At 41.3% G+C, this 14,794-nt stretch overlaps 1 protein-coding gene across 3 annotated transcripts in view; it reads right to left on the reverse strand.

Moving 5' to 3' along the window:
- cdh13 (cadherin 13, H-cadherin (heart)) overlaps window positions 1–14,794 on the reverse strand; it is a 326,188-nt gene that overhangs the window by 11,314 nt on the left and 300,080 nt on the right. For 2 of the 3 annotated variants that reach the window (XR_006361196.1, XR_006361194.1), the window contains exon 15: window positions 3,445–3,500. The gene's annotated coding sequence lies outside the window, so the exon portion shown is untranslated. Of the gene's footprint in view, window positions 1–899; window positions 945–3,444; window positions 3,501–14,794 lie in introns of all 3 variants that reach the window. The other variant, XR_006361195.1, reaches the window with a different exon arrangement.

Raw genomic sequence — 14,794 nt, forward strand, 5'->3', positions numbered from 1 at the left:
AATTTGACCACACTTGTACTGAATTAAGGTGTTTCAATCAGGCTTTGGGTTCTAGGCCCCTAATCCCCGCTAACGCTTCAGCATACCAAGACATTTTGGACAATGCTTTACTTCCAACTTTGTGGCTGACAGTTTGAAGAACATGCCTGTGTCCCAGTGCACAAAGCAAGGACTATAAAGACATGGTTTGACTTTGAGTTTGGTGTGGAAGAACTTCACTGGGCCGCACAGAGTCCTGACCTCAACCCCATCGAGCACCTTTGGGATGAAGTGGAACAGATTGCAAGCCAGGCCTTCTCGACCAACATCAGTGCCTGACCTCATAAATGGACACAAATTCCCATAGAAACATGTCTTCGAAGATGAGTGGACGCTGTTAGGGAGGTGGCCAGACACAGGGAGAACTTGCAAACCTCAAAGTAAACTGGGATTCCAGAAATGGGCTCAACTTTGGAAAGTTGTAAGTTGTAGTTTGGCAGATGAGTAAGTGAGGATCAGCTGATTTTAATCAGGTTTCAGCTGAGAGTGTTTCATGCACTTAATTATGGAGCGAGGTGAATGTGACAAATTCCTCCTCACCTCCTCCAGCCTGCCCATTTATTTCTGTCATCCTTTTTTTCCCCCTGTCCTTTTTCATTCTGGTGTTTGGGCCGTTACAGGGGCTCCACTGTGCTGTGATCACCGCAGTTCCCGTGTTGTGTTTGCTCAGGCATCTGTGAGCCGAGTCTGTTATCTCCTGAGCAAACAGAGTTTCCCCAACGGAAGGAGCTCTCCCTTTCTTTGTCTCCTCTCACTCTCCTACTTGTGTTTGATGTCAAAGTGGGTGTTTCTTGAATTCTTTGTTCTCCGTGTTCTGGGGTATGTAAAAATGTCTCTTCAGTGTTCTTGTTTGCACTCACCTGTGTTGTTATTTGATCCTATCTGCACAGTTTTGCACATTCTTACTGCCAAAGAAAAGGATAGGGAACAGCACATTAATTATGCAAGTCTTTTGAATTGTAACTTGTTAACGACTTTATATTGGTTTGGTTTAAACAGTTTTTCCTTACGAGAGCAAACTCTTGCAGCAATGCAGCTTAAACCGGTTGGAATCCAGACATTGACAGCTGGATGTATTAATATGGTATGACTATGGCCACTGCGTCTCATACAGTATTTAACATCCATGTAAGATGAATATTGATTGTGGAGAGATGTGACTGAAAGAAAAGATCAGCATATTTGAGTCTCTTTGTGAAATGAACCGTTGCAAGTGTTGTCAGGCTCTGAAATCAATGCTTTTTTATTGGTTTTCAGCAAGTTGCTTGATTTTCTAACGATGAAAATGTCCAAAATGAAGCTACCATGAGATTTTTTTTGCCGTGCTTCTGCTGTGCTGGCCTCCTGCAGCAAATCTTTCCTTTTGGGCAGAACTGAAAAACTTTTTGCTTGTAGCAGTGTTTCTGTCTAACTTCAGGTCACTACTGCTCACAGCAACTTGGGTGCACTTTAATCACTTTGTGCATAAAGTGCATATTATGAATCCGTGCCAAAGTAAATTTGAAAAAGAATTCATCTTTCATTTTAAGCAAATATTAATAGTGTTTTTGCCTGTATTTGTGACTATTGTTCTTCTGCTCCATTCATAGATTTTAATTATTCATTATCATCTGTTTTTATTGCTCTCTCCAGTGCTTGGTGACCATGGTAGCATTCACGTGATTGCACATTCAAATTTAAGTCATGGCTGGGGCAGCTTCATCAGCACGAAACAATACTTTTTAGACTTAGTCCTCTTTTGTAACATGAACATGTATGTGTGTATGAAGTATGCGATTACAATATAAATGTCTTCAAGCAATTGTTGGCAACTAACTAGACTAAAAATGTATATATTTTTTTATCTAAATAAGTAAAACAAATAATTGATTCATGTGTGTATTTCTGCAAACAGTGATAGCTGTGCACTTTATTTACAACTGAACTTTTGAAAACTTGATTCACGGCTGTTTTATGTATTCTGTCTGATCCGAGCATGAGATGGTGAGAGCAACCATCTCATGTAAGTCTTAAAAGAAGTGGGCTTTTATCAGCCTGTTTTTATGCTATTTGATTTGTGCATTAAAAAAAAGGTCACCCTATTCTGGCAAAGGTTCTTCCTTTTGTAAAATTTTAGGTCTAGGTTTTTTACAAGTGCACAGTGGAGAGTGACAAAGCAAACTGTCCCTGGCTGTGCAGACTGAGGACATCAATCTTGATGGGATGAGGTGCGTTCAAACTGGACACGAAGCACATTTCAGAGGCCCTGTGCGTGCAAGGACACTGCTGGTGTGTTTGGAACACTTTTTTTTTTTGGTATTTGTAGAATTTGATCAGAATCTGCTGGAAGAAATGCACTCATTTATTTCATGGTCACACTGGATTCACTGGCAACAGATGAGGAAAGAATTCTGTTACCCACAACAACACAAAAAAACAAACCACAAACCTGATACAGTTATCAAAACAGGCTCAGTTCCACAATAAATCAATGAGCTTGCGCCTGAAAATAGTAGAGTATCACTAGTATTAGTTACACTGTAAATTACCAGCAATGGCAATCAATAGTTCTAATGATATTGTATATTTTAAAGCACCCTAATTACCCTAATTAAACAGCTTTGGAGTCATTGAGGGGAGATTGAGGGCTGTCTGGACTCCCCCTACTGTCTGTTAGTGTCCGAGAATGGTGACAATTGAAAAACACAGATCCATGCAAAAGGGATGCTGACTGGCATGGATAAGGATAAAGAGGATAAAGAGGCAGATAATATGTGGTAAAAATATAAACAGCAGGGGGGGGCTACGTAGAGGAAAAAGGTTTAAAAGCATCCAGAACTAGCTTGTGAACACATTGCATTTGGAGGATGAATAGCAACATACATGAGGAAACAGTAGCATGGAATGATCACAGTATTTTGTGCAGCTCATGCTGTTCAATAATTGGGCAACAGGTGAGACAGGCAGCTGGGGAAATCAGGTGCCAGATCTAATAGGACTCACAGAGCAGCTTGCCAGATTTGTTCCTTTTTGCGATTTGAAAATTTCCTGACTAAAATCTGAATGTTGGGAATGGAAATAACGCCTCTGGTCCACTGGATCCAGTTAGAGGAGTGACCATATACATTCTCAGAGTGCATAAGGTGTAAACATCTCTGTCAGGGTTTCCCAAACTTTCTATCAAGGGGACCCACTTTTTAAACATGGCAAACTATCACGACCAAAACCACAATTTAAAGAGGGCAAATTTCATCATGTGTCGCATACTTTACCGCCTTATCTGTGACATCTAGAATTGATCAACAAATCATTTCCAAGAGATGTTTGGGAACTTAATAAAGACTATTTTCTGCACGTTATTTAAAACATATACAAAACTTCACTAAACGATTTGGAGGTTTCTGTAAAGTGGGCACCCAAACTTACCATCTTTTTCAGCTAGCACAAATATGGCCTCCTCTTCCAGGCTGCTGTGTCTTCTCCTGAACAAACACAAGTTATAGTTATTAGAATGATTCTATAAATATATTGTCACCAGTGTATCTTGACACATTTTTTAAAAGTTGAACCTTCTTTCAAGTTACAATTTGGTACTACATTTTCAACATTCAAACTTCATAAATATAAGAAATATAAAGTTTAAAAAAGTCCTCCTTTTATGTATCTTCCTGCCCAATATGATTTTTTTAAGATACAGACTTCATTTTATTATTTTGTTGACAATTAGGGACAGTAGCGTATAAAAAAATAAAATAAAACAGTAAAAAAAAAACAAGTTACAAAACAGTACATTAAGAAGAATTGTCCAAGTTTGTGTGTGTGTACTTGTAATTCTTACCCCTTTAGGACCATTTTCTTGCATAAACACTGACCTCATGTCCTCATGGAGACCAAAACCTGGTTCTAATGAGGCAGAACCTCTTTTTTTATAGTTCCTGACAGGTTTCTCTCAGGCCTGTCCTTATTAAGGATTCTGTTGTCTGGAAACCATTGTGGTCACAGTATTTTGCAAAAAGCCAATTTCATAACAAGCGCTGGCTCATAAACAATTACACGCAAATTAATGAACAAATAAACAACGTGGTCAGTCAATAAATCCATTAAGTGGCCCCGTCTCTTGAGACTCACTAAACATCTGCTACATTATGAACCAAATGTTGCTCCAACACAAGAGGACAGTTAAAAACTAATTGGATCTTAGCTGACTCTTTAAATTAATATATGGGTTGGAAATCAATTTAACAGATGGCTTCTTCAGCACTTAATTGCCCTTCTATGTGTTTTCTTGAGCTCCTTAGCACACTTAATGCCACATAATCAAGCTGAAAGGTGATTCACATTCAACTCTCGAGCCTCAGAATGATGGACATCAACCGCGCTGCCAACAAAACTCCGGCAAAACACAACCATTAGCCTTCGTCACCACTAGTCTGGCCTCACAGTTTGTTCAATTAGCTCAGTGAGATTGGAAAGCACGTATTAATTGCTTGGCTCAGCAGCACTGAAAGACTCATTTTGACAATTATGTCATGTTGTGTCACAGCATCGGAGGCTTTGTGTCATCACTGCAGCGGGAAAATGGAGCCCTTCTGTGTTGAGGAGCACTAAGTCTCTGGAAACTGCTCCCAGCCCCCGAGCGCCATATCGCCTCCCTGTATATGAAGTTGTAATTCCTCTTTTATTCATATTTCATATTTAATCTCCCTCACTTCCAGCATGAAAAGAAATATGAATAAATGGAAAAGAATCAAGCAGAAGTTTGAGCACACCTTGAGAAAACATGAAAACATTTTGCCCTCGCAAAATAGTGATTCTCTGGAAGAAAAATATGTCTTTGCAATATCTTTTGTAAGTAAGTTGAACTGAGGTTTTGAGTTCACGTCCTTTACAGGGTCACGTCCGGTGCACAATTTAAAATCTATATTGACACCACTGTGTTCTGAACTGCTGAGGAGATGGAAACATAATCATTTAGAACCTGCTATTGAAGTTGCTGTGATCAAAACCATCTTAGACGTTCAAATGCTGGATTCACATCCTCTGATCTTTACTCATGGTCTTAAAATACTGTCAATCAATGTGTGGCTTCATATGTACAGGAATCCCTGAAAATGTGAAAAAAAAAAGACAGAAATAACGAAGATCAAAGATCAGATATGTCTTACAATATGGAGTCAAGCTGCAAAAATGATCAATTGTCTTTATGAGACACTTAAATATCATCATAACTCCCTCCAGTCACAGATTAAAAAGTAATTCAGTGGGCTGCTCCTTTAATTGTGTAAAAACTAAGTGAAAAACCCCCCCAAACTTCCAAGATTCTTCTTTCAGGACACGTTTCACAGCAAATATCAAAAATACCAAATCTTCCATGGCTACTCATGCAGCATATTCAACCTTTCTCCTGTGCAGCACAACAACTGCCTTTGGCAGAGCTTTTGGAGTTTGAAGGCATTAAGCCACGTTTTGGGCACAAATGATGGCTCCATATTTGCAGTTTCTCAACTGGTTCCCCTTGTTTTCTTGTCGGGTCTCGGGAGAGATCTGTGGTCTCACCCGGCGAATCCATCCTTGAATAAATGGTCCACATTTTCACATCATCAACTGTCCATTTTTGCACCGATTCGAGTGACATACAGTGGTTTATGGCAATGTTATGCGGTGAACCACGTCCGGGACTTGCCCTTTCTAGGAAAAATCCCTTGCTGCAGAGGAAGTGATTTGTGTTATTTAACCATGTTTCAGCCACAGTCATTCTCATATCACCGACAGAAAGGAAAGAGGAGAGCGGGATAAGCAGCGATGGTGAGCATGTGGCCGAGAGAAAACAAGTCAATGAAGTCAGTAAACAGAAAATTGGAGTAGATGATGGGAGGTGGCCACACCATGTAACTGCTCTCAACTCTATATGTACTATATACTATAATGTACTATGTATACTATATGTAATATCAGACTGTAAAACTCTCCCAAATGACCTCAGTCTGTGGCAAAATGAAGCCCATTTTGTATTAACAAACTTCTTGCTTACTTAGTTGATTTATAATGTAGCCCTTTATTAGTAATTATTAAGCACGTATTAACACCTTCATCAGGGAAAATCTTAATTCATGTCGTAATAGAATAGGTAGGTAGAATAAGGTTACGTAGAGTAAAGGGCTAGTATGCTACTTGTGCATGTTAGTAAACACCTACTTAATATGTGTTCCTTAATATAAAGTGTGACCATAGTCTCATTTCTATTACAATTTCTATCTCTCTTTTTTATGACTATATCTTATCTATTATTTTAACAGCGTGTTGTTTGTATGGCTTCCTGTATGTCTCCTTTTATGATTCTCTCTTGGTGAGGCGAAGGCAAATTCCCACCTTGGTGGACAATAGAGTTCTATTCTATTCTATTATGAATTGTGTTTAGTACAAAACAAAGGGTTTTACCACAATAATCCAGCCGCACAATGTAACAACTTGAAAAGCAATACGAAAGGCAGTTTCAAAATCATCATCAAAGCATGCCACTTGTTATTTTCTCACACAAAACGGCCCTAAAACCAATTCCCTGCTCATCAAGCGATCACGACTAATAGCAAAGTGCCCAGTAAGACGCTGCATTAGTCGTAAAAATTCAGTCAAACCAATGGAGTACATAAAAATTGTCCTTCGTCTAAGTCCCTCTTGGCAGCAGGGATTTCTATCATCATCTTGTACCAACATTCTGCAATTTTATATCACTCCCATCATTTCCAACCAAATATCTCAGCATCTATCAGAATAAATTAAATGAAAAATATGTTGAGGGAATGAAATTGCGTGTCTGGAGCAGAGTGGTCACTTTTGAGTAGCCATTCATCTCCCTGCATGCCCCTCACAAAAGGACCAGCCTCGTATTTTCCTGCCAGCTTGAGAGATTGCGAAAGGCACAGGAGGCTAAAGTGTTCACACACTGAGAGTGTGTTGTGTGTGTGTGTGTGTGTGTGTGTACCGATGGGGCCAGCTGGTGGGACATCAGCCTGTTGTGGTTAATTTGTTGGAGGGTGGTCCAATGCCAATTAGGCCTTTTCTGTATCACTGCTTCGTTAGACACACTTAAACACACACGCACACGCATGCACGCACACACCTGATGTTATCCCTCAGTCCGGTAATACGCGCGGCCATTCTGCTAAATTACAAGCAGCAGATTAGAACGTTTAATTCACTTGTTGAAGAGTCGCCGAGGCGAAAAAACACTGCGGTCATATTAACTACAGACATTACACAGAACACACCCTAATGTGTGCTGCTCGGAAACCCCCCCCAAAAAAAAACCCCATCTCATTGTTGCTTGTAACCATCATTACTGGACAGCTCTATGGGTCTGAATTCACGCTCCTCCTCATCCTCCTCATCCTCCTCTTTCTCTCTCAGGCAAAGTAGGCAAAGTCAAGTTGTTCTGAACAGCGCTGTCTCTTGATGAAAACCCAGGGAAGGCGTGCTGTGAATTGCTTTCATTTTGATAAAGACGGGGCAATTCCTTTCTTTTGTGTTCGGCACGACCCGGCACAAACTGCCTTACAAATGGATTTCTTCCTCTGTTTTTCCTTGGCCTGTTTCTCTTTTCCAGTGTTGCCGGGACCATGTTCTCAGTGGCTTATCGAGGAATAGGCTGTAACAGGTAGGTATTGCACATCTATCACTATACTTCTAATACTAATGGATCAATTTAGCAGATAATTGGATGATGGATGCCTGAAGGCCATGGTAAACATGGGAATAGGACGCTTTTCTACCAAAGAGGAAGCGAACGATGCTACAGCTCCCTCGGACATGTCTGGTTCGAGCAAGGGCCCGTCCGGCACGGGAGACGGAGTGTCAGCCGATTAGAGGGTCGCCAGGTCGAGGCTCGGGTGACTATCCTTGGCGACTACTTCTTTCTGCTTGGTGACCGGAGCTTATACTCCACCTACTGGTGGGGCGGAGATTCAGTTTGCTCATTACGTTACATTACATGTCATTTAGCAGACACTTTTATCCAAAGCAACTTACAATAAGTGCATTTAAACATTTGGGTACAAATAAGAGCTAGAAGTAAGTAAGAGCTTCAAGTAAGCCAAACTATGAAGTGCTAGTCATAAGTGCGATGTATACGTTTTTTTTTTGTTTTGTTTTTTTGTCGTCATCGTCTTAGTCGAGGTAGAGTCGGAAGAAATGTGTTTTTAGTCGGCGGCGGAAGATGTGGAGGCTTTCCACTGTCCGGATGTCGATGGGGAGCTTGTTCCACCATTTGGGAGCGAGGACAGTGAACAGTCTCGAGTTCTGCGAATGCCTCTGCGATCCTCTCAGTGAGGGGGCAGCGAGCCGATGCAGAGCGAAGTGGGCGGGCTGGGGTGTAGGTTTTGATCATGTCCTGGATGTAGGCTGGACCGGATCCGTTTGTAGCATGGAACGCAAGCACTAGAGTCTTGAAGCGGATGCAAGCAGCTACAGGAAGCCAGTGAAGGGAGCGGAGGAGCGGAGTAGTGTGGGAGAATTTTGGTAAGTTGAAAACCCGTCGAGCTGCTGCATTCTGGATGAGTTGCAGAGGTCGTATGGCGCATGCAGGAAGACCAGCCAGGAGGGAGTTGCAGTAATCCGATGACAAGAGCCTGGACCAGAACCTGTGCCGCCTTCTGGGTTAGAAGAGGCCAAATCCTTCGGATGTTGTGCAACATGTATCTGCAAGATCGAGCTGTTGCAGCAATGTTGGCAGCGAGGGAGAGATGGTCATCAAGTGTCAGTGCTCATGCGCTGTCCACACCGTCCACGTGTGCCCAGTTCCAAAATCTAGGCTGCATCATGATGCCATTCTTTGATGCACAATGTGCGAAGCACACCAAGTTGTAGTGGGTAATTTTTCAGTCTTAATTTCCAAATAAATTTACAGATTAGGTCTTCGAGACGGATGAAAACGCTAAAAAGGGCCCATGAAATGTTACTGTGAAGGTCTGAACATTCAGCAGATTGTGGAATAAATTCTCCTTTGAACTGGGTAGTGGAGGGGTAGAACTATATCGAGGCACCCACTGGTAGTGATTTGTAATTACTTACAATTCCTGCGGGCGGGGCGACAGAAGTTCCACAGTGGAGCTTTAAAACCTGCCACATTTGAAGAACAACCACCTTTGCCAACTCTAGCCAGCGGGGTTGTTTGTACCAGAAGGCCAATTTTCTGTTTGGATACTTCTTAGGCCTGGATTAAACATTCATCAAAGGTAAATACCGAGGCTAAACATAGCAGCACAAAGTCTGCTCTTTAACTGAAGGCACGGGGGATCCCGGGTTAGTTCTACTGTACCTCACAGGGCTTATAACTTATATACCAACACTTTGTAAGCCATGTATGTGAAGAAAATGTCAACTGTAACAGGCAGTAACATAATCACGTAACACTGAGGGATATCCTTGTGTGTTTAGAGAGAATTGATCACACACTGTGAATGGCAATGTATGTTAAGCACAATGAGATGTTCTGTGACGAAGTTAAGCCTGAAAAACAGGCCTCAACCACAGGCTACATCCATACTATGTAATGTCTCAAAATTTCAGTTCAAAGGAACCAATCAGAAATAGGCAATTGTGTTGTTATATGTGAACATTGGAAATATTCAATAACCTACAGAGTCTGTTAAATGTGTCCATGTATGTTCCGTAAAGACTCTGTGGCAGTTTGCGAAAGTGCATTGTGCTCAGTTTCTCAGGAACTGTGGCCCGAGGCTGATGAGCAGTCGGACAAGTGTTAAAGTAGTAATTATGTCAGTACTTGAAGTTAAAGTTTGAACTTTTCAGTGCAAGGGTACATTATGTTTGAATAAAATAACGCAAAGATGAGACAAAATGTTCCCATTAGTTTTTAACCTTGGTGAACTTTGTCCTGTGAATTTGTGCCCCCTGAACAAAAGCAGGCTATTTTGAAATCGCTGACCCCTGATGGAACAAAGAGCACTAAAATCCATTACAGAGGAGGCAATCACAGATGATTAGCTGTATTACACCATTCATCCTTATTTGACCTCCTGTGTCAGAGTAAAAAAATCCTTCGCAAGCTAACAGCAAAGTCATTATCTGCTGTTTTCAGTGACGTGGTGAAAAGAAATTAAATTCCAGGCGTAACTGTTGTTAGAAAACAGAAAAAAGCTCATAGATCTATTGTGACTGGGCCACAGTAGTCTGCTGGGGCTACATAGCTAGCAAGTTAATGGTTTAATATTAGCTTAACAATAGTGCTACTGGCCACGGTTTACACTCTTCACCAGGTAAAAAAGTTAAAACAGACTATTGGCAAATGGAAACTAAACTGATTGGGCCCCTAATAATAATATGTGTGGAGAATTTTTTTTTTGAATGTATTATAGATATATTTAGTTAAGCTTTTTGGTTTTATTTTGGAGTTTAAGATTTGCTAATTTAGTGCAATATTCTAAGTTAATAAAACCAAAGTCTTTATGGTTTACTTGTTTCATTCAAGTTCAGCATCACCACATTTAATGCTTCACTTTAAATACAAAAGTGCAAATGAATACAAGGCCACTTTAGTCATTTTACTGCCCTCTAAGTGTTGACTAGTCAAGCACCAGCTACTCCGAGGGGATGGGAGGAGGGCCCCCCAAATCACATTCAGCTTAGGGCCCCATAAAGGCTTGCGCCAGTGCTGCTGTTCATAACATGATATAGGACAACTCCAGTAGAGTAATGTGTGTATTTCCTGCTTTAACAGTCCCAAACTTTTGATGCAGGTTTGGATTAGTGTAAATATACAACCCGCGAGCTGAGAGGCACAACATACTTTACATTTGGCATTGAAGTAATACTTCAATGTGTCAAATTTGACTCTGAAATTACAAACCTTTCCCTGCGGTTTATGCGTCTATTCCCTCCAGGAACAGGTGCAATTCCCACCGCTGCGCTTAAAACACAGCCTCACGCTGCTCTGTTTCTGATAGTCTTATTATAGCTGAAATTCACCGTGGTTACAATTACTAAACTAGAACACACTGCAATGCTATTAGTTATTAGTAGACTTGATTAGATGGCACATTTCCCTTGGCAGAGCATTAAACACACACAGCATGTTAATTATATCGCTCCTTGTACTTGAGAATGGCAGAAGTCACAGGTGATATTTTTCATTTCCTTCACAAAATGCTTTCATTTCCCTGATAACCAGCAGGTGATTAGTAAACATTTCATTACTGTGCCGCTGCTGTGCATGCGGACAGGCACTGTAATTTCAGACTGACAAAGACATATGGCTGTACTTATCATTAAAAAACAGCCCCCATGTGAAATTCTACTTCTACTGCCTTAATACTACAAGTTGTTGTCGAGCAATTAAAAGGCACCATATGTTTCCGCGGCGCGTGCAAACTTTGTGTTGTGAATATGAATCAAAAGAAAGCTGTGACGAACGCGATGACATTCAGTATCTATAATTGGTAAATAACAAAGCAAAAGCAGCTGAGACAAATCCTTCCCCTCCAAGTCAGATGTGTTGTTTAAATGTCCTCCGGCAGTAAATCAGATGGTCACTGTACGTGGAAGTCGTCCGTCTTTGGGAGAGGTTTACTGCGGGAGACCAGCTCAGCAGTCTGTCCAAGGACAACAAGAGGTTGTTAAGTAAATCTACCCCTTGCAATTGTTGCCTTTCGTTCAGCTTCCCCCTCAGTCTCCGCAAGGGGCCCCCTGTGTGATATGGATTGTTTTCAAGTAACAGGCACTGAAAATGACCATCTCATTATTTTTAATGGGAGTTTGAGATGGGCTCCATTGCCGCGGTGTGCTGTCATTTAGATACCTGGGCATGGAGCGGGATGAAAAAGGGAAAAAATGGATGAGGTGCAAGGGGGGAAACACCTCTCCATTGTGGTGGAGGTGTGTTCTAGCTGTTGTTACAGCCACATGACTGTCTTAATACGTGTTTACTTTGATCAGAGTCATGCTGGCAGAGCGATACAGGGGAGGGAAAAAAAACTAGAATGTGATCTGTGTTTTGTCCACAGCAGGACTGTGTTTTCATCTGGCTTTAACCCTGGTGCCACAGCAAATGCTAATTGGGATCATTTTTCAAACAACATTAATCAGTTGGTGAGCTGGCTCATCTTTAAGCCCCTACGCAACCAACTCTGTGATTAGGTACACATATCTTCCATAACCCTGGGTCTGGCAGCAGTGCTCACGAAATGGCATTTTTTTCTCTCCCCCCACCGTGTTTTCCATCTAGATGAGTTTTAATTAAGTCTCCTCGCTGTGCTCCCCCATCGCTGCTCTAATCAGACCACAAGAGCATTTTCTCTTTGTGCAACTCGTTTTGAAAACGGGTCCCGCGACATCTGTTGGGCGTCCCCGTCTCACTGGTAGCACCCCCTCCAGTCAGTCTGTCCGCGCACGGGGAGCGACGCACAGACACCGGACACTTGGGTGAGCATAGCACCACACCAGAAGAACATAAATCACCGGGTGGTTGTTGTGTCACAGATTAAGGTCGGTGAGGTTATTACACTGCATGGCTATGCACATACGCTCTTTGATGAAGCCCGGTGAAGTGCTCATTTCATGCAGAAAACACTTGAAAATAATAATTTTTTTGGTATGTATTTCATCTTGTGAGGTGTCGGAAGGAAACAGGTACATAGTTCTTGATGCTTATGGAGCTTTGGATTCCTGTTGAGCCTACACAGAAAGCACAATACTCAATATTTTATATTGGTTTTGTCTTTCTTTTAGTTTTTCCAAAACTAGAAATTGACCTGTTGTGCCAAGAAATGGTTTCTGCCACTGTTACCAACCTATGCCTCTGTAATAATGAGTCCTTTCTGTTTCCTTCCGCAGGCCTACAGGCTGGGCCCCTGTGTTTGTGTCACTGGAATGGTGCTATTGGAAGAAACATGGAGGCTGTCTGTTGATTCTATTGGCTCCAAAGGTTGGAATTAGGCAGTAATTAATCAAATTTACCAACAGTCTGCCAAGATATTGTCCTGCGTATTATTGATTGTGCGTGTCTTGCAGGAGACAAATCATGGGAGTGATGTTATGGTGTTTCCTCAGTGAGATCTTTACCTAATTAACACGCACAAGATACAAAAAAATAACACTCTCTTACGTTCTTTCTTATTCATAAGGATTACATAAAAGGTTTGTTCATTTTAAATAAGGTTTGACATTTTATTATTGCTCATCTCACCATATATTATGCCTTGTTTCCACATTGATTTCTCCTCATGAGTCTGATTTTAACGATAATTAACACAGGATTTTTCTTATCACTGTTTTGAGCTCTGTCTGGAACAACGAGCAGTGTTGCAAAAATAAAGAGGGATATGAATCTGTATTATTTATTGTACGTGTTTTTCCACCAGGTTGTGGTTCACACTTTGGGATAACAACCCAATTTACACCGACATCCAGGCGTCAATGTGTGTACGTCTCTGGGGAAAGAAGAGAATTGTTCTTTCTAAAATGCAAGACTGCACATTATTTTCATTCACCGTTGCAGTCCCGGCTGTATTTCTCATATTGCTGCCGAAAAGCACAGATCCTTTGTGTGGTGGCAGAAAAAGATGACGTGACGAACAGTGACTATAATTTACTTCATGAGAAATTCCACAGTGGTTTTGCGCCAGTTTTTTTTTCCTTTTTTTTAAACCCATGTACTGATTGATAAAAGTCCAAATATCCATCCACTGTGACACACCAAGGCGTTTTAGATAATACCCTTGGAGTGATTCGGCTGCAGTGGTGGATTGTTTAATCCACAGCACGGCATTATTTAAATTAAATATAGTATCTGTATGTTGGCATCAGTGTGTAACTGCTTTCAAATCAAACAAATCAGAAAATCTGTCACTAACTCTTACACGCTGGACCCTTCAAGATCCTAAAATCTATTTGATGCAGCCCAGTTAAAGCTGAACATACATCAAATGCACAATTTATGTTGCTCAGTTCCATCGAAAAGCTCCTCATCAGAGGAGAATAAGTTGCCAAAGAAGGGCTCACAGTGCTAACAAGACTGACACCGGTGACCCTGATCATCTGTGCCATCCTGTGTGCAATTACTGGTGGTGAGGGAATCTACATTTTTTGCAGGGAGAGAGATTGATTAGAGTTTGTTTTGTCGCGCCGTGTCGGTCGCTTGCTTGATAACCAGCTCATGACTTTACAGCAGAATTAAGTGGGGACAAAAAAAAAGAAAAAAAAGAAGTTGTCGTTCTGATCACTAATCCACTCGTCTTGACACTTCAAGTTTGGGTCTTTTCACTCCTAACCTAAACAATTAGTGGATTACAGGGCTCTTCTTGTCAACAGTGAAAGGAACCTTGCCGCATGCAAATGTTTTCGGGGATTTCTAACTCTCTAATCACTTTAGAAACAGGAGCGCGGTCAATACAGTAGCAGTGTGGCGGAGCTTTTGCATAAATCTGCATGTGTAAATGGAAATGCACCTGAATACTTTTTCTTTTTTTATATTCAACGCCTTTGTTCTGTGCTACAGATCAGAGCGAGAGAGAGAGAGAGAGAGAGAGAGAGAGAGAGAGGACTTCCATATCAAGCAAGAGGAAAAAGCCAGTAAGATTTGAGCAACTGTAGTTCCAAATCTTCCGCTGCCGACTAAAACACATCTCTGTCGACTCTACCTCGACTGAGACAACGACGACGACGACGACGACGACGACGACGACACTTTATCGTTTGGCTTACTTGAAGCACTTACTTCGAATGCTTGTTTGTACCCAAATGTTGAAATGCACTTATTGTAAGTCGC

The sequence above is a fragment of the Solea senegalensis genome, linkage group LG10, assembly GCF_019176455.1.
Source record: "Solea senegalensis isolate Sse05_10M linkage group LG10, IFAPA_SoseM_1, whole genome shotgun sequence".
NCBI lineage: Eukaryota > Metazoa > Chordata > Actinopteri > Pleuronectiformes > Soleidae > Solea > Solea senegalensis.